This window comes from Hevea brasiliensis, chromosome 7 (assembly GCF_030052815.1).
Source record: "Hevea brasiliensis isolate MT/VB/25A 57/8 chromosome 7, ASM3005281v1, whole genome shotgun sequence".
Classification (NCBI taxonomy): Eukaryota; Viridiplantae; Streptophyta; class Magnoliopsida; order Malpighiales; family Euphorbiaceae; genus Hevea; species Hevea brasiliensis.
In genome coordinates, this window is record NC_079499.1 from 32,881,439 (window position 1) to 32,907,887 (window position 26,449).

The window sequence follows — 26,449 nt, forward strand, 5'->3', positions numbered from 1 at the left end:
TATTGAAATTTCTATCCCATATGGAATATTTTAGAGAATTTGAAGATTTCGTGAATGAAGAGAAGGGTGATAAAAGGTGTGTGTGTGTGTGTGCTTGAAGAATTTAAAACGTATTTAAAAATAAAAATGTTTTAAAGGTTTCCATCCCTAAAAGTTTTTAAGTGTGTGTTTTAAACAGAAAGAATTTTGATAGCCGAAGGATGGATTTTTATCAGTCGAAGTCCCTTTTCCTTTTCAAATACCCCTTATAAGGAATTAAAGCTTGTGTTTTTGCCAAAATATTTGGGTTTTTCTCTTCTTCTCTCTTTCTCAACTGCTGGAGCATTCAAGGAAGGTTTTAAGGAGATTTCCTTGACTTTTTCAAAATTTGGAGGTGGATTCTTCCACTTAGAAGTTTGAGACAGTAGATTCAAGTTTTGGGTCTTTGGTTCTCTCACCTTCAAACTCCAAGAAAAGAGGTAACTTCTTTTCTTATTGATCTAATAGGTAAGTCTAACCATGTTGATGAGAAATTAGGTTTTTATATCTTTAATTTCATGTAAGTTTGTTTTTAAGATGAGATTTGGGAAGTTTATGCATGTTAGGGTTAGGGTTTTGTGATTTATGTTGAAATGGCATATTTTTAGTGTTAGTTTAGGCATGTTTAAGTGTTATGAGCCTTAAATGGCTAGTTTCCCTTGATGGATTTGAGAAAATCCATATACATGTTATGTTGGGTTTGGAGGAAAACCTAGGATTTGAGTTTTTGGCTAATGATTATTTTAGGCCCTAGAGATGTGTGTATGTGTTTGGTTTATATTTTGATATTTTAGAATGAGTTTGAGGCTTTTGGGGAGTTTGAATCTACAGGTTTTCAACTTGAAAATTCTAGAAATTCCTAGGTTTGGCTACCAAAAATTATAGTTTTAGCAGTCAAGGCATGTAGTTTTTCAAAAAATCTGAAAAATTTTTATGTTTGGCAGCCGCAGTCAGCACTGGACTAGAAGGACATCCGAAGCCTAAGACTTTGATGGTTAAAGTAGATTCTGCCTGACTTTTTCTTTTTTTTTCTTTTTTAAGGTTCCAGAACATGGTTTCATGGTTCCAAAAGGCCTAAAATAAGAGGTTTAATTATGTATAGAGTTTTAGAGCCTTATATAACTTTTTAAGTTCCGATTTTATAGGATTGGCTTGAGAGACTCGAATAGTTAAGGATTTGAGGATAATTATTATTCGAGATAGGAGGTTAATAGACTATAAGAGGGGAGTAATTCTAACCTCAATAAATGTAAACTTTTTAAATATAATTTCTGATCACCCTCATACATCATGTTATATTTATTTAGAATGTATGTATCTAGAACACGAATATGCTGCATATTTGCATAATTGTTATTGGTGCGTTTGATGGATGATGGATGACCCACTAATTCGCCCCATATTATGACTATATTATGTTATGTATGTTATAGATCCATTAAAAATCCAAGGGGAGATTTTTTATATGCTCCTGGTATATGCATAGGTCATATTTTAAGCGAAAGTCCTGAAGAGCCTCTGTATGAGCTGAGCACATTGGATATATATATTAAGCGAAAGTTTTGAGGAGCCTTTGTATGGGCCAGGCACATTGGATTTAGGGAGTTACTGGTAACAAGTCTATCCTATGTGAAATATTTATTATGCGAAAACCTATTTGGATAATGCATTGCATATGTATGAAATAAATGATATAGTTAACATTGGTTAATTTACTCTGATGAGGACTTCATGGTGGACCTTGAAGCACCACAATTCAAAGGAGTCATAACAAGGTCATGAGCCAAAGCTTTGCAAGCACTAATCATGGAGCAAGAAGCCCTAACACATTCGGCCAACACTATGGAGAGTCAATTGGAGTGATTTACAATATTGCAACTACATATTCAAGATGATCCTAGCTTGGCCAAATTGCGAGGAAGCTATTTGAAAGCTTGCTAACTTGGCATGCCACGTGGCATGCCATATGGATGGTGATGTGGCAATTTGAATTAGGTGGTAGCACATGTGGATAATGTGTTGGCATACTCACTTACCGCTTTAGTTCAAGTCATTATCCACTGTACAAGTGATGAGTGGGAAATGTCATTATCCAACCTTTTTGCATTTTTAGTAAAAGCTAATGTTCCAAATCTAGTTGCAAGACAATGGTAGACTTTGGGGGAAGAAATCTAACTTTGAAGGCCTTCCTTTTGTAGTTAAGTCATTCAAACATTTAAGGAAAGGTGTTTTGTGATAATCAATCAAGCATGGACCATTAGGCATTTGCCATGCTAGGCCAAACAACCGTATAAACTCCTTCTTCTTCATTTTGTCAATTTTTAGATCAGGTTTTATGTTTTTAGAACTCTATTAGAGAGAGTTTATGAGAGCTTAAGCTCAAACACTCTTAAGTGAGGTTATGTTCTCTACTAAATTCCACCTAGAACTTAGATTCAATACAAGTTTGTCACTTGTATTATCTTAAGCATATACTTGAGATTACTTGGCACAAGTTGTCATTTTGTTTCAAGTGTTTTGACTCTTTATAATCTATTTTTGTTAGTTAATATATTCAACGTTTTCCTTCTCCAAATTAGTGTTGTGGTTTGTTTGATAATGTTTAAGTATATTTGAGTTATTGGAGTTAATCTTGGTTGCTAGAATAAATTCTTCATGCTTGGCCAAACCTAAGATAACCTTCCTTAACAATTCTGCTAGGCTTTCATCATACTCACTGAGCTTGTGTAAGCTTACCCCTTTCCCTAACCTCCAGGTGCAGATCTACAAGATTAGAAGAGCTTTTTAAAGAGAGAGCAATAGGGGTAGCTTTAGTGCTCTTCTTTATGCATGATGTATGGGTGAATGGACATTTAAAATGTGAATGGATAGTACTATGTTGATAATTATAGAAAATTGAAGTTATGTAATATTTTAAGTATGATTAATGATGTTTACAATTATGTTAACTCTTTTGGAGGCATATATATGTTGAACCATTACGCTTTAGTATTTATGTATGTTACAGTTCAAATTATGACCCACTTTTATGTTAAAAACATTTTATGTATAGATGAAAAGACTAGAGTATAATGATTTGCTATATGTTTGAGTATTGATAAAACAGGTGTTAAAGGTATTTTTAAAGTCTTTAGGCTAGCTACGGGTTCTGACACCCTTAAGTTCACTTGATTCCTAGTGCCGGCGATAGCCTTGACGTGGGTTGTTACAACTACTTTCAAACATCATTTTGATATCTATGATACATCAAAATTCTTAATTATTTGGTCAAATATTAGATAATTTTAATCTTATACTATCTTCTCATTACCGCCAAATATTATCACTAATTGATGCTCAATAGTTATCAAAATAAAATTACGAAAGAATTGCGGAAAATGTGGTGAAATTGAATTTTCTATAGTAGCTATAAACTAATCAAAAAATAAAGTTTAATATATGATTGATTAAATTGGATAAAACTTTAAAAAATTTTAAAAATTTGACTAATTTTGTCAAGATTTAAATTTTTAAATTAAATTATTAAAATGTATAAAAATAAAATTTTTTTATATAATTAGGCTAAAAACCAAAGTAAAAGCTAAGTAATTTTGACTTTCTCTTTTAAAATAATTTTTTTTAAATAGAGAATCGAGGGAGAGAGCACAAACTTAAATTTATTCGATGGATGCATGCTAAATTAAATAAAGTAATTTATTCTTTAATTTGTGATAAATTTATTAAAATACAAAATAATTTATAAAAACTGATACAAATGTAATCCCAGTAGTCTATCAATCTACAGTAATTTTTTTTTGTTATTGACAGCCACCGAAGATTGACAATAACTGCCATCAGGATTTCCAATAACTGCCATCAGCTACTGATTGTTGAACATGGCTACCGATTCTATTATTTTTATATAATCAATTGGTTTTCATTTTGGTAATTTATAATAAATCAAATTAATTGATCGTAATTTTATATAATTTATTAAAAATTTAGCTTTTAATTTTATCTAATCGATCTCTCCTCATATATATGTATAGATTGAAATTATCAATATTAAAAAAAATTAATTTATTTTAGTTAATTGAATAAAATTATAATAAATATATTAAAATTAAATATATACCTACTAAAATTAAAATAAATTATCTAAATTGTAAACAAATTAACTTTTTCTATCGTTAAGCCAAAATAAATGGCAGAGTAACGGAAAATTTTAGTCTAAAAATTTTCACAACATTACAAAAAAAAAACAAAAATTTTATTTTAATATTACAATGAAACGATAAAACTTAATTTATTTTATCATTTCCTCAAAACAAACAGAGCCAAGATCGATGTGTTTCATAACTTGGTTGTTGATTTCTTGGAGCTAAGAAGACACCCGTGAGAAAATTCTACGATACATTTAGCACATAAAATTAATTATTGTTAATTTTCCCACAAAAATACAAAATTTTATTGCGGATTGGAGGCGTGAGCATTCGGTTTGAACAGAATTGAATTGAACTGAACTGAACCGAACTGAATTAAATTATAAAAATCGAATTATATATTTTGGAAATCGAATCGAATCGAACTGAAATTGATAAAAAACCGAATCGAATCGAATAACTCTATTTTGGTTTGATTTGATTTAAACCGATCAGTTTTGATTTTTGATTAATTTTTTAATTTAGACTTGATTTTCAATTTATTTGATCTAATTTTGACTTTGTTTGAACCTAATAACCATTAATTAATGAAATTAAATAATTAATATATATATAATTAAATATAATTCATAAATTTCCCATTAAAATAAATCAATTCAAAGATAGATTCGGTTTGATTTGAACATATAAATTACTATTCAGTTCAGTTCGGTTTAATCGACTTTTTTCTCTTTAAAATCGAACCGAACCGAAATAACCGAAATTTTTATAATATAAAATCGAACCGAACCGATTGAATTTTAAAATTAAACTGATTAAACTAAATTGACTAGATTAGATTCGACTTTTTAATTTAAACCGAAATCTGCTCAGCCCTATATCGGAGATTTTCACATAAATGTGAGCAAGATGTATATGCATTAATTTGAGTACATTGTATAATTTCTCGCCACCCGTCTGTGTGGGCACACATATATGTTACTGAGTTTTAGTTATGCATTAATTTGATTTGATTTGATTATTTAAACACATATTGTCCACAATTTCAAAGTAAAGGAAAGTTTTTGTTTAGATTTGATATATGATGAATTTAAATTATAAAATATATATTAAGATTTATATGTAAAATATATAATTTCATATATTTGTATTTTAACTTTATAATTAATCAAGTTTAGGTAAATTTTTTCTTTCAAATATATGGCTAACAACATCTTATGCATATGTTAAATCAGAATTCATTGTCAAATTTTCTTTTAATAAATTGAAAATTCTTAAATGGAGGAAATGAATTGTGGAGATTTAAATTATTAATCTTTCTGAATTAATTTATAATAATGATAAAATAGCATACAATTCAACTTCAATTGACAAAAGAAAGGAGGGAAGAAGAATACATGCAAGACAACTATTCATACTTATTACACTCCAATAATAATAATAATAATAATAATAATTCATCAGTTGAAAAAGAAAAGTACATTAATTTGATTTAGGACATCCTCTTAATTTTTCTGTTGAATTTTAGAAGCAGCTTTGAGTATCAACTGGAATGCATGTTCTATGTATGACTTCAACTTCTGGGTATCTATAAAACCTTCCTCTGCTCCCAGAAGGGGTGGCCATGGTTCGGTTTTGAACCAGAACCGAACCGGAACCGGTTCGGTCAAAACCGGACTAAAACTGGTCAAAACCGGAACTGGCTTCGAACCTGACCGAAACAGTCCTTCTGTGGTTTGGTTCAGGTTCATATTTTTTAAGAACCATGAACCGGTGGTTCTGAACTAGATTGAACAGAAGATTTCGAACCGGATTAAACCAACGATTTAAATATAAAAAAATTCAATAAATATGTTACTTCACTCCTAATTCTTTTATATATATCATTAATTCTCTACACAATTATTCTCTGCATTTTCTTCAATTCTTAATATTTTTTCAATTTTTCTCAAATTCTCTAAATAATTATTTTCTACTCACATTTTAATTTTCAATACTCTCTCAATTTTTCTATTTTATTATTTTATATACTTACTGAAATTTTCAATACTATCTTAATTACTTTATTATTACTTTAAATCCTTAATAAAATTTCCAATACCTTCTATTTTAATTTTTTTTCTCTTTTATACTTTTTAATTCTCAATTATTATATAATTTTTTAAAAAAGGCGAGTAATAGAACTAAAAATTTTTGTTCCTCTGAATCCTAAAAGGATATTTGACAAAATTAAGTTCATACACTTTTTGCTAATTTCTTTAAAAAAAATTAATTTCATCTCTAATTTTTTAATCAGATTCAAGTCTTTATTTACTAAATTTTTCTTAAAGATAAATTATTTTCTTTCTTTTTTTTTTCTTATTTTATTTTGATTGAAAGATTTCAAAGAAAAATTAAAATTTTTTACAAATATAACTTAAATTTTGAATCAATAAAATTTTTCTCTAATTTTTTTTATCTAAACTACCCTTAAACCATCTCTAAACCGCTTCCAAACTGTCTTCCAAATTGTCTTGAACCTTTTTTTTTTCGAACCGCCTTTCAAACCGTTTTAAACCGGAACCGGCGGTTCAGGAACCGTCTTCCAAACTGCCTCTGACGGTTTGGTTCAGGTTCATGATTTCATTAAACCTAAATCGACTGTTCAGGAACCATAACCGGCGATTCCTGAACCATGGCCACCCCTACCTAGAGCAACCCTCAACTCTCCCACACAGCTCAATATTGTAATGGTGAGATTCTGCAATCCCATAAAGCAGATATGTGTTACTCTTTTTTTTTTTTTTTTGGAGAACAAGATATATATCTAAGGAAACACTGTTACCTTTCATATCCACACAAATCTAGAAGCATTTCTACTGCATTTATATCAGGAATAAAGCTTTAGAAACTTTCACAGATGAATAATTAAATGTAAATATACACCTCATGGATGGGTTAATTAAATGTAAAAATACGCCACACCGATAGGCTAGAGACGAAATTCAAACCGAAACCTCTTAAACTGAATGAACTTCCCTTCACACTTGAATCGACCCTTGGAGTGTAAATTTTGATCGTTCACAATTAAGTACTTTTTGAAACAAATTAAATTTAATTCTGAATCCTATGCCTAAGTCAAAGTAAGCAATTCATTTGTATCTTATGGCATACCTGAGGGTTACCAGTGACCATAAAATACATGCCTTCAACTGGATGATTAGCCAAAGCCATCATTTCTGCTGGGCCAACCATATTTGTAATTGCCATGCTTGTGTTCTTCAATGCTCTGTGGACGATTTCAGATGCCAACTGGGACGCGTGACAGTAAACATTATATGATTTGTCAATTTCTGTCTGGTTCTATTCTCACCACTCAACTTAAATTAGATCTGAAAGTTTGAGTTTTGTTGGATGTCCCACGTGATAATGAATGAAAAATAAGCTTGAAAGAAAAGTAGTCAAATCATAATTGTTTGTCATTTTCTATTCATATGAAAATGCATCTATATATAGAAATTTAATAATGTCAGTCGACATTCTGCTACCAAATTTAATATATAAGTTTTCTCCCCTCTTTTATTTTAAAAAAAAATCAATGAATTTTTAGCTCAGTACTACTAAAACTGTTAGGGTATTGAATTTGAACTCAATCGAAAGCAATTGTACATAAAAAAAAAAAAAAAAAAAAAAAATGAGCGTGCATACATCAGTTCCTCTAAATTTCTTGACAGTGTCGAGGAGGGCGGCAGTGAGGTGAACAGGGAAAGAGCTTCACTTTTTCTTGATGATTGCCTTTGCTTTCTTGACAAACTCAATTTGGAAAAAACTCATTATCTCCTATTAATTTAGATATTGATGCACGCAAAAAGGCAAAGTAGTTGCCCCACGGTGATTCTGGATTGGGTTTTACCATTTCCTCAATTGATTTGTAACTGCGAAAACATTCTAGTGTTAAGCAACACTAATGCTTTCTGACTGATTTGTCATCAATATATTCAATAGATTTATGGATTGTAGTGATTAACAAGAAAAATAGATTTATGGATTGTAGTGATTATCAAGAAAAATTAAGGAAAACTGCAAATAAAAATTCTTATATTTCACATTTTAACACGAGGAACTATAAATTTTATTTATTAGTTATCCTGTGTTATACTTTGTTAATAAATATGGCTCAAACAGTCATTTACTTTTAAGTGACGTTGATGTTATGTCAGCGCCACATCCATCATATTAGTGCTACGTTAGCATTCCTTACAGATAAATGACGGTTTGAATTATATTTACTAATAATGTATAACACAGGTATCAAATTGATAAAATTAAAATAGTCTTTTATATGTCAAACTATGAAATCACTTATTTTTTTAGTACTTTCCTTTTAAAAATATAAAAAAATTATTTTAGAAGTAAAATTAAAAAGAAAAAAAACTTACCACTCCAAGTTTGGCCTTAATTACTTAATGAGATCAAGAGAGAAAGACATAGTTGAGATGGAAATTGGTCGAAACTCTACACCAGGATTCCCAGATCCTATTGGTGTCAGGTCATCTCTAAGCACACTACTCCTTACAAGGCTCCACAAAAAGTCTGATGCAGTATTAAATGCTGAAGAGAAAACTTTACTTACTGTATTAAATATGCCATTAAAATCACCAGAGTTGATATTGGAGCTCAAAACAGAAGGAAGTGTCTAGGGAAGAGAAGGATTATCAGCTCTCTGAAGACAACAAAGGAGAGCTCCGATTGGAGAGTAGCCATCTCCAAGTGCATGGTGAATCTTGAATATTAAAATCCCAGAAGCATTGCTTGTTGGGTATTTGATTATGTGAATTTCCCATAAAGGTTGGCTCTGTGGAAGCTGCTCAAGTGATAACTTTGATAAGTAATCATCAAGGCACTTGTCGTAGAATTGAGGTGACATTCCAGAGGGGAAAATGGGTATTTTTACGAGATTGTTGAGATTTACATCCACCTTTCTCCATCTTTTTTCTCCATTATAATCTTCAACCTGTAATTCTTCAAATTCTTAATTAATTTCTGTAATTAACTGAAGCATTGTTTCCTTTGAATTAAAAATAAAAAATGAAAAACAAACAAACAATTTCTTGCTTTTCTTTTTATAGGAACCTATAAAAGAAAATGGATCTTTTGATTCAGCGTTATAGGGAAAGATTTTCCCAAACAATTTGAGGCCAATAACTACAAAACCATTTATAAATACAATGTGCTCCATAAGGCCATTTTTAAATTACACAAACAATTTGGATCATTCTCCCTTCTAACTTTAGTCCTACTTTCTTTTTTAAGAGATTGTTAGGTGCTCCTAATACACGTGTGTTTTCTCCTACAATTATGTTTCATGTATGATCTATTCCCCATATTATAAAGCAAAGTGAGCATATTATTATCATGTGTTTAAAGAGTATTTTATTATCTTCCTATTTTACAAATTAGTTATTTCGTATTTTTATTTTATTATTTAGGAAAAAATAATATTTATAGATTAGCCAGAAGAAAGTTGAGTATGCCTCAATATATAGGGACGATATCCTCCATAATTGCCAACTCATCACTTAACTAAAGAGTTCAATTCGCAATTTGGTGAGCCACTTTATTATAATCCTTAAGAGCAAAGGTTAAAGAAAAATGGAGTTAAACATATGACTTGCCTGAATAATGTCTTCCACAACAACTCAGAGTTTCGAGTGCTAATAATTGAGTAATAATTCTTAATCTTTTTATTTTATTTAAAAATCTCTATTTAATTAAAATCACTAAATTTTTATTTATATACAATCAAAATGTAATTATGTTTACTACAATTTGTAATAAATTATTTCGAGATATGCAAACTCTTTTTTATTGAAATAAAGTGATCTAACTGCACGTAGCAACCCACATTTATGAAATTAGAAAAGAGCTTATATATGCAATATTGTCCATTTAAATAATAAAATATTTTGAATAAATAAATAAGTTTTATAATTTAAACAAATACAATAAATATATCATTATATTTCAAGGTAATTATATAGTAAGATTTATTTTGATTAATTTGTTTATTTTCATTTCTAACTTTTTAGCTAAAGAGATTCTAATATAGTATATAAAATCATTCAAACAAGTAGTTTTAAGTTATATTGAAGCTGAGATGTCAAGTGCAGTTTTAATATCTCTAACAATATCTATCCATTGTATTTTAATTCTTTAAAAAAATGCATATATATCACCTTGCGCCGAGTTGCGTGTTCTAATAAACCATGTATGGGTGCATATACAGATAAATGCAGATATGCACACAACATACAGACAGAGAGAAGATGCAATATATATACTATGATAGAAGAGAAACGTGGGTTAATCGGTAGAAAAACATTCTTGAACAAGGTCATAGCATGCGAGTCATCAATGGGCATTGCTGACTCCAGAACACCAAGAATGGAAATGGATAAAAATGAGCTGTTGAAGTAGTGTCCAGTTGGGCTCACCGGCTCTAGTACTTCTTCCTCCTCTTTATTATTTTCTTTCATTGACGCCATAGCCAAGCTCTAGTGTGGATCCTGAGCTTCTCTTTCTTTTGAGCAAGCTTGAAATAATAGTGAAGGAAATCTGCAATACGCAGGCTCACTGCGTGTGTGTATATATAGGAAGTGTATAGCAGCTTCCCACAAGTTAGTATAGCTAATTTTCAGAAAATTTTTGCCGACACTTAAGCCTATTACATAATATATATATGTATGGTAGGACTCACATAAAAACCTAAGTATTTATATTTATATTTTAAATTCAGAAATCATAATAAGATAAAATTTTCTCGCTTTTCAGCTTTTATTAGCTCATCTATGGAAATATATATATATATATATATATATATATATAAATAGTAAAACTGCAATGAGGCTCACATAATCATTCTTGGGAAATTTCCGACTATCATTCATGTCTGGACACCATATTAAACTGACTAGGGGTGTGTAGTTGTTTCAGTTTGGTTTGGGATCTGTTTAGGAATTGGAATTGAATCAAAATTTTGGTAGGTTTTGGCTTGATTTTTCTTTGTTTCTGTTTCGATTCGGCATGATTCTTGGTTCGGCTCAATAAGATTTCGATTCGGTTCTTAATTTTTAAAATAATTTTACATAATTATTTCCTTAAAAAAGTCATATTTGAATTAGTATTTAAATTTTGAATTGAAGTATTAATACATAATATATTATATAGTATATCCTTTAACTATTTCTAAATTATACAATCCTTAATTATAAAGTGCATATATTATTTAAAATTAAATATATTATATAATGTAGTAGTATAAGTATAATATATATTTAAATATTTAATAATTATGTAATATTTAATTATAATATACAAATATAATTATGAATTAATATATTATAATACATTTATAATTAATAATTGTAAAGTAGTTTAATGTATTTATAATTAAAATTATTAAAAAAATAAAAAAATGAAATATAATTTTAAATTCTATTTAGTTTATATATATATATATATATATATATATATATATAAATTCAATTCTTAATTTAATTTTAATATAATTTTAAATTAATTTTTAATAAAAAATTAAAATTAAGCTTTAAAATAACTTCTATTCGATACATATTCAAGATTGCGAATCATGCATAGCCCTAAAGCTGTTATCAAGCTTGTTTTGTAATTTTTGTCTTATTTTTCTCTGATAAAAATATGAATGAATCCCAACAAAAATTATTGAGCTATTACGTCATCCTGTTAAATAAGTTCATTATTTTTTCCTCTTTTGGCAGAAGCTCAGCAAGTCGACTCAGAGCCAAGTACGCAAGAGTGGCGCAATTGCCCTTCGCAAAATTTTCGTAATATTTTAAAAGTTCTAGATAGGCAAATATATTTTATGAATGCTTAGGGTTGATTATAAAAAAAAATATTATTGATAGATGAAAATTTTATTAAATATATTATTATGATTTGTAAAATATTTTATTAATACTATAAATAATTTTATAAATTTTGTGGTGTTTTTGTTAATTAATTGTTTTTATTAATTTTAATATGAATTGTTCCAAGCCATGTTTTATTGAATTTAGGTCAAGTTATTGATGTGTCTTGGCCATGTTCTATTGATTTTTTGCCTATATGCTGTGATGTATCATCGTTACTTTAGGCCATGTGATGTCTTACCGATTTTTCATGCCATGTTTACGCCATTTCCGACGTGTGTATCTTCAGGCAAAGAGTCTTTGTTGGGCCAATGGGTGCACAGTAAGTTTTGAGGTGTAATAAAATACTATATTTTTAAGGTATTAATTATTTTTACTGAATTATTGTAACGTTATGACAATACACATTTGAAATAAAATAAAACTTGAAATTTGTAGAAAATAACTTCTGAAGATTTCTCTTAAAAACTTTTTGTATGAACAGAATTTAGAGAGAATATAAGAGAATAAGGAAAAAAAGAAAGTAATATATATGATTTGAATAACTCATCCATATTTATAGAGAATGAAAAGTTATGGCACCATGTTAGATAGATACATCTTATTTATTTTCAACAGACATAACTGTTTATATATAATAGATATATATGTTTATTAATAGATACATATATTATTATACCTCTTTAAATAGTTGTGACTATTTGTGTATAATAGACATATCTATTTATGAACAGACATATCTACTTGCTAAAAATATATCTATTGGTAATTTACTTATCAAAATAAAAATAAAATAATTATTTTTTCATACACATACATGCCAATTGTCATTATAGAATAATACATTTTTATTTAAATATGTATAATTCTATATATTTCATTTTTCTTCCACTTTAACAATGTGAGAATTCTTTCTCACTCTATTGTCTAACACGCAAGCTATTTATAACAATCATCCACTTAGCTTGTAATGTTAGATCCCATTATTTCACACATAATGAAAAATTTCTTTGATTTAAACTTTTTCTTAGTGTAAGTATTTCAAAGTTTTAAAGAAATTATGGTGACCTTAGCTTAACCTGAATTCCTATTAAATAAAACTAAAAAATACTACAGACATGAACCAATTAGTTCGAATCAAAAGTTCACCAAAATTTCAGCACTAATATGGCTTTGTGTTACCTCCTGTTTTCATAAACATTTACAAACTTTATTTTAACTTTTTGTTGAAGCGGTTCCACTTCCTACGTTCATATAGGTGAAATTCATTTGTAACAATATTAAACTTTATTAAAAGTATAAATACTCATCCTCATTCCATTAACTTAGTACACTAAGTACTTAAATATAACATTTACTAATAACTTATTATTATCCTTTAAACTTTATTTAGTAATAATACTATAAAGTAGGGTTTCTATCACTAGTAAATTTAATGCAATATTTATAATCTTAATCTAGCACATGTATTTTTAATCATATCTTTCGAGAGCTCTTTTGCTAAAAGATTTGCTAGATTATTATAAGATTTAACATAAAAATTGTAATTACACCATCAGAGACTAATTGTCTCACATTTTCATGTCCTAAGTTTTTATGTATAGACTTTCAATTGTACATTTTACTATAAGCTTTAGACATCGTGATTTGACTATCACAATGTAAAGAAATAAATAACACAAGTTGTGGCCACAATTTAATATTCAATAACAAGTTTATTAGCCATTCTGCTTGTTTACATGCAGCTACCAACGCTATAAGCTTGGATTCAATTGTAGAATGAGTTATACAAGTTTGTTTCTTTGATACCCAAAAAATAGCATATCCACTCAAGGTGAACACCCAACCGAAGGTTGACTTATTATCCTTAACACTAGTTATCCAACTAGAATATGTACAACCCTAGGATCTCCATCATATTTATTTCATTAGTTTGTTATGTAATCATATATTTATAACATGAAGTATATAGATAATTCATAGTCTAGATGTGTACCTTATTTGGAAAAACAAATTGCTCCACAAGTAGTTTAAAATAAGAGCCTCCAAAGGTTAAGAACTAGGACAAACTTGCACACACAAATGCACACTCATTTGTCCTTTTACCACTCCTTACAAATGACGTGTAAGGCTCTAATATTTACTACTCAAAGTGCACCAACCTTTTGTCCAACAAATTCATCTCTTCATGCTTGTAACTATTAAGAAGAATTACTTATCTTCATTCAGTTAAATCTTTTGGCCAATGGGCATAACTCTTTCTATGGATACAACTCTTTATGTGGTTTTAGCACAATTGGAAATTTGTCATGGAACAATCTATAGTTTATAGTTCTTTTTAAATATCCAAAAACCCTTGAAATTGCTTTCCAAGGTTCAATATGTATATATTGATTTTACATACTGCAAAAGTAATATTAGGTTTAGTGTAATGCATAGCATACATTAAGCTACCAATAGCACTAGCATAATCAATTTGAACAATTTCTCCACTAGAATTTTCAGTTAATTTGCAATAAATATTATATAGAGTATTTACTTCCTTCAATATAATGAGATTAACAAAGAGTAAATCCCCCACTACGTTTCTGTTGGGTAGTTTAGGCAGATCCTTCCAAGATAATAGCCAAAACAAAATTCTAGACGATAATTTTAGAATTCTTACAAGAATGAATTAAAAAAAAAAATGTTGATTGTAGATAGAAGTGGTGAGAAGAGATAAAAGAGAAAAAGTTAATAGATTTCTATTAGCATTTGCACCTCATTGAACATTTACAATAGTTCACTTTCTATCTATTAGAATAATTACATCTGTTCACTTACATCTTTTAAAATAGATACAATCGTTCACTTTCTATCTCTTAGAATAATTACACCTATTCACTTATACCTCTAAGAATAGATACAATAATTCACTTTGTATCTCTTAAAATAATTACATTTATTCACTTATATCTCTTTAAATAGATAATAAGCAGTTCGTTTTGATGCCTTTTAATGAATAGACATAATTCTTTCAATTATGGGACAACTTTTCCTATCACCAATTATTTCTAACTATATCCCCCACTTTTTTAGTGATAGACACAATCAACATGAATTAAGATTTATGCATACAAAAGGTGTCTTTTGACTTATATACATAAATCTTATCAACTTTTTAAATATGTTCACTATGAGCTTTAGCAGCATATTATAGCCTCGTATTTGTTCCAATTATAAGCATGTCATTAACATAAAGATAAATTATCACACTGTTATGGAAAGTCAATCATTATATTATTTCTGTGTATATTTTGTATTCTGTATTCCTATTTAGGATTTCTTATTTAGGATTTCTTCCTAATTAGTATAACACAATTATAGGAATCAATTGTATATAAATACCCATGTACAGATTAATTGATATCAATGAGAATCATCTCTTTCTACATGGTATCAGAGCAGGCCGTCTAGGGTGACTATTTGTTCTCACCACCCAGCTCAGGAGAGACCTTGGCCGCCGACCGGCCTTTTCGACTCCGATCAACATTGCTAGCGTCGCCTCAATCCCCTCATTCCACCACTGTGTGCTGTTGCCTGATCCAGTACACCATTAAAGGGCTTCTGAGGTTTGGCTCTCAGATCCTATTTCGGTATTTACTTGATTTGTGATTTTGGATTATTGTCACAAGACTTTGGATTAGCGTTTGTTAGTTTTCTTTGTCTCAACAAATGGCGCATAATAAGAATGTTATTTCGATGTGATTCCGATGATGACTAAGATCACGGAACACAAACTTAATGGTTCGAATTACAGGAGTGGAGTAAGATCATAGGGTCTATTTGCGTAGCATTGATAAGGATGATCACCTTACTAAAGATCCACTTATCGATGATACACAACAAACTTGGCTAAGGGAGGATGCTCGGTTGTTTTTGCGGCTTGACTCGATTCACAAAGTGAGGTAATTAGTTTAATTAATCACTGTGAATTTGTTAAGGAATTGATGGATTACTTAGATTTTCTGTATTCTGGTAAAGGGAATATCTCCCGTATTTATGATGTTTGTAAGGCATTCTACCGTGCTGAGAAAGAGAATAAATCTCTCACGGCTTATTTTATGGATTTTAAACGGGTATATGAGGAACTTAATGTATTGTTGCCTTTTAGTTCTGATGTGAAAGTTCAGCAGGCCCAACGGGAGCTCCAGGAAGAGGTTTGTTATATGGCAATCATGGGCATTTGAATGTTGAATGTTTTTCAGATGCCGACTGGGCTGGATCTAAGGTTGATAGGAGGTCAACTACTGGATATTGCGTTTTTGTTGGAGGAAATTTGGTGTCTTGGAAAAGCAAGAAGCAGAGTGTAGTTTCTCGATCTAGTGCTGAATCCGAATACAGAGCCATGGCACAATCAGTATGTGAGGTAATGTGGATATTTCAATTACTAGATGAGACAGGTTTTAAGACCCTCCAGCCTGCGAAATTGTGGTGTGATAATCAAGCTGCTCTCCATATTGCTTCTAATCCGGTATTTCATGAGCGGACCAAACATATTGAGATTGATTGTCACTTTGTTCGTGAAAAAATTCAACAACAGATCATCTCAACAGGACATATCAAAACTAGAGAGCAGTTAGGAGATATTTTCACAAAAGCTCTGAATGGAGCTAGGATTGACTACATTTGTAACAAGTTGGGCATGATTAACATCTATGCTCCAACTTGAGGGGGAGTGTTATGGAAAGTCAATCATTATATTATTTCTGTGTATATTTTGTATTCTGTATTCCTATTTAGGATTTCTTATTTAGGATTTCTTCCTAATTAGTATAACACAATTATAGGAATCAATTGTATATAAATACCCATGTACAGATTAATTGATATCAATGAGAATCATCTCTTTCTACACACACCAAAAACTTCTTCAATGTGCAAGTCTTTTTAAATCTATTCAAAAGAAAAGTCTTCTATAGTATGCAGTAATTTCTTCCTATAATCATTCCAATTAAGAGAAAGTTTTGCTATTATTCCTCCTACTTGCAATGACTTAGGACCCACCACTTTCAAATTCTTAAGTTTTGAAACAAAGATATGTAACTCATAGATTTGATCCGTAATAGGCATATTATTAAGTATTTGGAATTCAAAATATTAAATGAAGAGAATTTTATCCACTACCTTGTTTTTCTATGTGATATTTGAACTTTAGCGAATTCTAAATTTCCGTTAGAGACTTGAAAAAGGTAAACATATCATATAACCTATCTCACAAGTTATTGAGAATATGACCTCTACACAACAATTCATCTTCTTCACATTTTTCTCAATCTACTTTCACCTTTTCAATTAATATAATTTGCTCCTTCAAAAAGATCTAGTTTCAGGAATTCAAAATTCATCATAAAAATAGCCTTGGACTTTATTGCATTTAATACCTTAAAATTATTAAAGTAGTGGTTTTGGCTTTGAGTGTGATGAATCACTATCTTTAAGGTATTAATTACCCCCACTAAATTACTATAAGTTTATGGCAATATACCTCCAAGATATAACAAAACCTACAATCTGCAGACAGCAACTTCTAAAGATTTCCCTTTAAACCTTTTTGTACGAATAGAATTTAAAGAGACTAGAAGAGAAGAAAAAATAAAAGTAGTTTATATAATTTGAACAACACATCCATATTTATAGAGAATGAAAAGTCATAGCACATTTCTAGATACACACATTTTGTCTATTTCCAATATACAGGATTGTTTGTATATAACAGATATGTTTGTTTATTAATAGACACATTTGTTATGGTACCTCTCCAAACAATTGTGATTGTTTATATGTAATAGATATATCCATTTATCAATAAATACATCTACTTGCTAACAAATACATCTATTCGTAATTTATATATGATAATTAAAATAAAATAATTATTTTATTTCATACACATATATTTATTTAAATATATATAATTCTATATGTTGCATTTTCTTTCCACTTCTTCTCTTTCTTGTATTTTAACAATGTGAGAATTATTTATTTCTTTATTATCTAATATATAAGCTATTTATAATAGTTTTGACCATGTTTTGGAGTAAGCATCACATGAAGACCATTTTGATAATGGTCATGCAGAGAATAACACATGATGAGTGGAAGAGAGGATTGTTGCAGGAGAGGCTAGATAGGGCTTTATGTAATAGTGATTGGTTCCACAATTTTAATAGGTCAAGAGTTATACATTTGTTGAGACTTAAATCAGATCATCGTCCTATTCTAATCATGAATGATGATGGCCTAGTAAAGTCGGGGAAAGGTGAAGGAGTTTTATTTTCTAACTATGTGGCAGCTACATGAGAATTTTTCCTCTTTTATGTAATCTACCTGGTGTTCAGGTGATGACATTCAGTAGTCTTTTGCTTCTCTTAAAACCTCTCTTACGAAGTAGCATAGAGATGTTTTTGGTAATATTGAAAAGAGGAAAAGACGGGTTGTCACAAGGATTGATGGATACAAAGGAAAATGGAAACTGTTAAGAATGTTTATCTCTACACTCTTAAGGCAGATTTACTTAAGGAATATGAGGAGATTTTAAAACAGGAAGAAACCTTTTGGTTCCAACACTCCCGCTCCGAATGGATTGCCTATGGTAATAGAAACAACAAGTATTTTCACATGTTGACTTTGAATAAGCAAAAGCAGAATAATATTAGTATGCTTAAAGCTGATAATGGATCATGGTGCAATGATCAAACCATTCTTAACGAGCAAGTGGTCAACTTTTTCAAATCTCTCTATTCCAAAGATAGAAGTGCTTCAAAAGATTGCAGATTTCCTAATATTTTCCCTTCCTTAACTGATGATAAGGTGAGAAAACTGGAGAAGGATATTAAAGATGAGGAAATAAAAATTGTTTTGCTCCAAATGGACTCTATGAAGGCCCTAGGAATCGATGGCTTTAATGTTTTCTTTTATTTTTCAAAAGAATTAGAATATTGTGGGGGCATGATGTTTATGTTTCTGTGAAAAAGTTATTTAAGGGTGAGCTGGAGTTCAATAATTTAAATAGAACTATCATCATTTTGATTCCTGAAGTTGACAAGCCTTCCTCCATGTCTCAATTCAGACTTATTAGTTTGTGTAGTACAATTTATAAAATCCTAACAAAAGTGATTGCGAATAGATTAAAGCCAGTAATGGTTAAGCTTGTGGGATCTTCCCAAGTCAGCTTTATGCCAGGTCACCAAATCACAAACAGTGTAGTTATAGCTTAAGAGATTGTGCATTCTATGAGAAATAAACATAAGGGAAAGAAGTGGATGGGGATCAAAGTGGCTTTAGAAAAGGCTTATGATCGCCTTGGATAGGATTTCATTCAGAAGACGCCATCCTGCATTAGTTTTCCAGCTATTTTGATTGAGGTTATTATGAGATGTGTAACTGCCCCTTCTATGTGTGTTCTTTGGTATGGGCAAAGGCTAGATTTCTTTAATCCTACTAGGGGGATCAGGTAGGGTGATCCCTTATCACCTTATCTCTGTCTTATGTATTGAGAGATTAGTGCATGGGATTCATGAGGTAGTTTATTCTAAAATCTGGAAGCCAATTCAGCTGTCCAGAGGTGGCCCAATAAAAATAAAAATTTTAAAATATCATAATTTTCTATTAATATAATAAATATTAAAAATGCACACTATTTTTCAAAAAAGAGATTTCATAATTTTAATACTATAACTTTAATTATTTTTAATCATATTTATTTGTAGCTAAATTTTTAATACAATCATATTTACAATTTATCTTTGAAATTCTATTTCTATATAAAAATATAGTTGAGAGAATTTATGCATAAATTGTAATATTTAATTAAAATTTTAAAATAATTTTGATGAAAATTATGATAATAAAATACAGAAAATCAAAATATTAGTTACCATTACATTTGATATATAATTATAATGAAATAAAATATTAAAAAACCATTCTAAGGAACAAATTTTTGGAGCTAATCTAATTTATTTCAAAACTTTTTCTCATTTATTTACTTTCTAGCATTTTTAATTGCTAATATTCATAACTTATTTTAATAAATTAGACTGCCCAAGTAACTTACGACAGGCTGACTAAACTAGACAATGGGTCATTGACACTGGACACCGCGGTGCCTCGGGCTGTCATACCATGGGACGCAGAATGTCAACCACTTACGTAGTCAGTATGGCCAAAAAGCCATGATAACAAATAATCAGGCATTAAGTCATGAGTGCGGGCATGAAACCGTGAATGCGAGCATAAAGCCATGAATGCGGGCATAAAGCCATGAATCCAAGCATAAAGCCTTTCGCAGTACTGCTAAAATAATACCCTATTGGCATGCCAAACTATCCAATCTGACACACATGTCTAGGCAATACAAGGGCACATAATATCATTAAATATTAATATATTGTGTTTTATGACTTCATTATTTCATAATAATTTTCAATTATAATGTATACATTCATTTGATCATTTACATGATCACAATTCACATCAATTATCCTTTTATACCATTGTACTCAAAGTACTTTTCCTTTCTATAATAATGAGAACTAATGTCTCATTCATACATTAATATGGTTCATTTATTCATTCATTATGTTATTCATATTGATCATAATTCAAAACAATGGTTCACATGCACCATTGTATTCAAAATATTTTTCCTTTCTCATTTATTCATTTTATGAATTCTATTTGTGATGGGCATATAAGCCCTAACTACCTATTCACATCAATTAGGTGGCTTACTTTTCATGTTTCAAGCAATCCATGAACATTTCATGGATTTCAAATTTATGACCTTAATTTCCCTTTTACGATATAGTTCTTACACTTTATAACTTTGTATTACTATTCACTCAAATTGTTGACCTTTTAATACATACTAAATTTATTGAACCTAAGTTCACCAAGATGCCACATTTTGCATTCTAAAGTTGTTGATATTGGTTGCCAATACCATTTCAAAGCTTATCTTATACTATTCAAAATTTTCATATTTCATACCCTAGGTTTACTGTTCCATTGGTCATTTGTACAGTAGGAATTTGACAAAATTGTCTTCATGAAAGTCGTTCCTTATTGTGTCTAGTTACATTTTTTTTTTAATCACTCCATTTGGAGTTTTGTAGCTCAAGTTATGGTCATTTTACCATAACTGGCCGGATTGACCTGTACCCAGATTTTTTGGGCAATTTAGTTCTGCCAGATTTAGTAACCTAAGTTTGGTTGGCAATTTGACTAGGTAATGGTCAGAATTTAGATTTGTGTTCTTCATGAAAGTTGTAGTTCTATGTCTCAGCTTTTTGCTAGTAAAATTTCAGATCAATTGAACTTGCCTACACTGAGTTATTACCATTTGAACAAACACTATTCATTTGGTCAATTTCTAGGGATAGCCTGTTGGTCACCCAGATTAGGGTAATTTTTATGTCAACTTGGTTTAGTTTTCTGGGTAAGGTTTCTTCACCAAAGTTGTGCCATTATGTGTCTAGTTTCATGTTCAATTGGTCTTGTACCAATTGAACCTATAAAACTCCATTTATGACTGCCCAAACCTGCTGGACTCACAACCAGTCCTGCAGGTCACCAAGGGCAGCATGCCTAAACTCAACTCCAACATCCTTACTCACTTTAATTCTTCTACACACACATTTAAATGGTCACTAATTGACCATTACAATGTTAACATACCATTGCAAAAGCAAAACTCCAATTTTTTTCACAAACCCTAATTTCCAAGTGTTCATTTCATGCTATCCATGCCATCCAACACATATAATTCCACATCTAACTCAAGTTATCTCATTACAAACCACTTCTAAACAATTCAAGTCATACAAATCACAAATCTCATCCTTCTTCCATGGCTGCAAATTTTCATACACACTTCATATAATTGTTTTGTTCAATTTTTTAACAAACTCTCATCTAATTTGTCTTCCTAACAAGGATTAAAAAGATAAGGAAGTGAGTATAGGCACTAATCTTGTTGGAGCTACTCCCAAGCTTGCCAAAACTTTTCTTTTTCCTCTTCAAATTGCTGTCCAATGCTTGCTCTAGTGGTAGAGACAATTTTTCATGAAGAGAAGTTAGGGTTTGGAGGTGACTTGGTGGGTTGTCTCAAGCTTGCCTTAAGCTTCCATGGAGAAATGGGTTAGGGAGAGTGAGTGACGCTTGGTTTGGTGAGGAAGAAGCAGAATTATTTTGTCAAGTTTTGGTCTTCCTTATCCCTTTTAATGAGTTTAATAAATTATGATTGGTGGAGGAAATTTAAATGATATCATATGATGTCATAATTAGCATTTTATTTCATTTTCTTTTCTTCTTTTCTTTACTCATTTCCAATTTAATTTTTAGCAATATTTATTCACTTTTTATGTCATAATAATTATTTATTTAACTGGACAAGTCGGCCAAAAATCATCTCTGAAGACGAAATGACCAAAATGCCCTCCGTTTGGCTTAATAGACTAAAATTGTCTGTACCGATTGAAAATTTTTTTTAAACCTTTTCTTGGCATTCTAATGCCATAGAAACCTCAATGACTCTTCTCTGAAGTCTCAGAAATTATTTTATGAATTTTTTTCAAGGTCTAGGGCTACTAGTTGAGAGAACCGCAACTTCCCACTGGGCTTGATCCTTTTCAAATCATAGTTATTTTTCTTTTTTCTTTTCTTAAGCATCATAATTTATTTTGTCACAAGTCAACTTAAATTCACAACCCTCAATTAATCATATAACAGTTGATTATTAGGTGTGTGCGGTCCACCATTACTAAAATATCTTATTAGCCCTCGTTTTGCAAACTAGAGAATTCATAATGTCTAACACTCTTTGTACTTATGTTTTCACTAAAAAAATTGTTGGAACCCAAAATGTAGATAATAAATTATCTTATAATCACTTTTAATCACTTGTAATCAAATTGATCTTTGCATAAATTCAAAACCCAGGTCCCTAAAATCCTCCATTGTTTGTTAAAAAAAAAAAACAAAAATTCAACAATGGTAAGTTAGATTAAAATGGTAAGGCAAACAATAGGCGATACGATGATTACTTTAAAATGGTAAGGCAAACAGTAGGGGATGTGATGGACTAAACCTATAACTCAACCCATAATTCAAAAATTAAATAAAAAAAAAAATCTGATACTAGTCCACATGCAAAACACAATTATTTAAACCCCACAAATCAAATTCTAAATTTGTAAAATCTGTAAAATTTGAATCAGTCAATTGTATTTGAATTCAGTAGGTATATTCACATAGAACAGAGCTTTACATGAAAAAAAAACTAAATAAATAAAACCCTAAAGATCTATCACATGCAAGATGAAAACCCAAAGATATGTTAACTAAAAATTGAAAACCCCAGTACTCACCAGTGCGAAGAGCTGAAGAGCTGCTTCAGTGATGCATCGGCGATGTAAAGGGGCTAGCGATGCTTTCCTTTCACCTCTATTGCGGCAAGATTGAGGGGTGAGGATTCTATATAGAGGTGAGATGGGAAACTGACTCAGTGAGGGTTGCTAAAGAGGGACGAGGTGAAGAGAACAAGGTGAGGGAAGGAACTGCCGACCGTGGCTGTGCGGCTAAGGAAAAAAGAATAGTCTGCTGAAACTTAAAGTTGAGAAAGATAGTATTAGTTAATTTTATTAATTTTTATTAATTTTATATTATTGATTTTATAATCACAACTTTAATTTAATTTAATTTAATTATAATTAATAATCATAATTTTATTAATTTCAGTGATGTGTTCAACTTGAAACTGAATAATTATATAATTACAAATTAATTTAATTTAATTTAATTTAATTATTATTCATAATTATAATTTATTATTATGTTTTATTAATTTTATATTATTAATTAAATTATATAATAAAATATATTAATTTATTTATTAAATTATATTGAATTAATATAAGAGCAAATCACAATTTTATGTATCTTATTTTGGACTTTATCAACTTCTATTGTTTTTCACCCCTCCATTTGTTTATTTCTATTTGTTCTTTGCCTCTCTCACACTTTTTTTTTTTTGTCTCTCTCATCGTCAATTCTTCCGGCTCTCTTGGCCACCCCTATTCGACACTGTCTTACAAATATGATCCATGATCATACAATACTCTTGCAGCCTCTCTATCTTATGATTTTTATCTCTTTTATAAAATTCAATTCAGTAAAATTTACCGCTTAATTTATATATTTTCAAAATTTACTTATTGAGTAATTATATTTTAACAAATCAATAAATTAGTTACTATAAATAGAATTATTCTAAATTATTTGTTAATTTTAGTCAAATCACTTGATTTAAACATTATATATTTTTTTAAGAAAATTATACAATACTCCTTTTCAATATCTTTTTTTTTTCTTTTCAAATCAAAATATTTATAAATAAAATTACTAATTGTAATATATGAGTATCCTTTTATATTCTTAAAAGCCAAATAAAGGTAACCATGTATATTTTATATAAAATTACTATTAAATTTTGTTAATTTACAAAACATTTTCGCCTTAGAGTAATATCATAATTCACCAAAAGAAAAAAGATCACATTTATAAATACAAATAATTTATTTAATTTAATTCGTTCAAGATTTATTCTTAATTTTTCATTAAACTTTCTCCCAAAATTTTTATAAATTTACTCTCCAATTTCTAATATATCCATTTTATTGTATTTTCAAAAATTTTACACAAGTAGCTATGGATTAATCCCTAGCTATATATTTGCTATGGATTAGCTAAGGATTAAATCCCTAATTAATTTAAAAAATTCCCACAAAAAAATTTGGTGCGAAATTTCATTCCCGCCAAAGAGTTAACTATGGATTTAGGTACGGACGTTTTCTAGCTAAATTTTAATTAGGGACTTTTCCTAGCTAATTTCTAATTAATATGTGACTAATTTTTCAATTAAAAAAAATAGCTACAAAATAGAAATTTTTTAGCTAAATCTATAGCTAAAGTGTCATGTTAGCTAGGGATTTAATTTTCCTAGCTAAATTCTATAGCTAAATGACAATTTTCTTATAGTGTTACAGTGTGGAAGAAAGATGGAGAAAGGTGGAATGTCACTCCAATTCTACAAGTGCCTTGATGATTACTTATCGAAGGAATTAATTGAGCAACTTCAAATTCACATAATCAAATAGCAAACAAGCAATGCTTCTGGGATTTTAATATTCAAGATTCACCATGCACTTGGAGACTGCTACTCTCTAATGGGAGCTCTCCTTTGTTGTCTTCACAAAGCTGATAATCCTTCTCTTCCCTTTTGACACTTCGTTCCGTCTTGAGCTCCAATATCAACTCTGGTGATTAATGGCATATTTAATAATGTACCTACAGTTTTCTCTTCAGCATTTAATACAATGTCAGACTTTTTGAGGAGCCTTGTAAAGTGTATGCTTAAAGATGACCTGACACCGATAAGATCCGGGAATCCTGTTGTAGAGTTTCGACCAATTTCTATCTCAACTATGTCTTTCTCTCTTGATCTCACTAACCATATTAATGCCAAACTTAGAGTGGTAAATTTTTTTCTCAAACGAAAGTACAAAAAAATATCTGGTTTTTCACTTTGACACATAAGGGATTATGTTTTAAATTTTATCAATTTAATATTTATGTTATACTTTATTAACAAATCACTTAACAATAAATGATAGTTTGAAACATATTTGTTAATAGGCTATAATACAGGATAATTAATGGACAAAAATTTATAGTTTCTCGTATGTCAAAGTGGAAACATAGAAATTTTTTTTATATAGTTTTTCATTAATTTTTCTTGATATGTAATTTTCTTTCACTATACCCCGCAAATCTATTGAATTTATTATTGAAGAATCAGTCAGAAAGTTAGCTCGATTTGACCTTTAGTAATTAATATGTTTAATTCTTCGATTATTACAAACGATAAATGATGTTATTACAAGAACAATTTTCTTGGGAACAAGACTATAGATGGAAACAGTGAACCAGGAATCAAGAAATGCCAATTCAACTGCATTAGCGTTGTTAACACTAGAATGTTTCGCAGTTACAAATTAATTGGGGAAATGGTAAAATCCAATGCAGAATCACCTTGGGGCAATTACTTTGCCTTTTTGCATGTATCAATACCTAAATTAATAGGAGATAATGAGATTTTTCCTATTGAGTTTGTCAAGAAAGCATATGCAATCATCAGGAAAAAGAGAAGTTCTTATGTATTTCACCTCAGTGCTACCCTCCTCGACACTGTCAAGAAATTTGGAGGGCCTGGGGTATGCACACATTATTAGTTTCATTTAGGTACGATAGATTCAGATGGGA

At 29.8% G+C, this 26,449-nt stretch overlaps 1 pseudogene; it reads right to left on the reverse strand.

Moving 5' to 3' along the window:
- Positions 1-6,804: 6,804 nt before the first annotated feature.
- On the reverse strand, positions 6,805-26,412 carry LOC110659022 (wax ester synthase/diacylglycerol acyltransferase 6-like; annotated as a pseudogene).
- Positions 26,413-26,449: the final 37 nt, after the last annotated feature.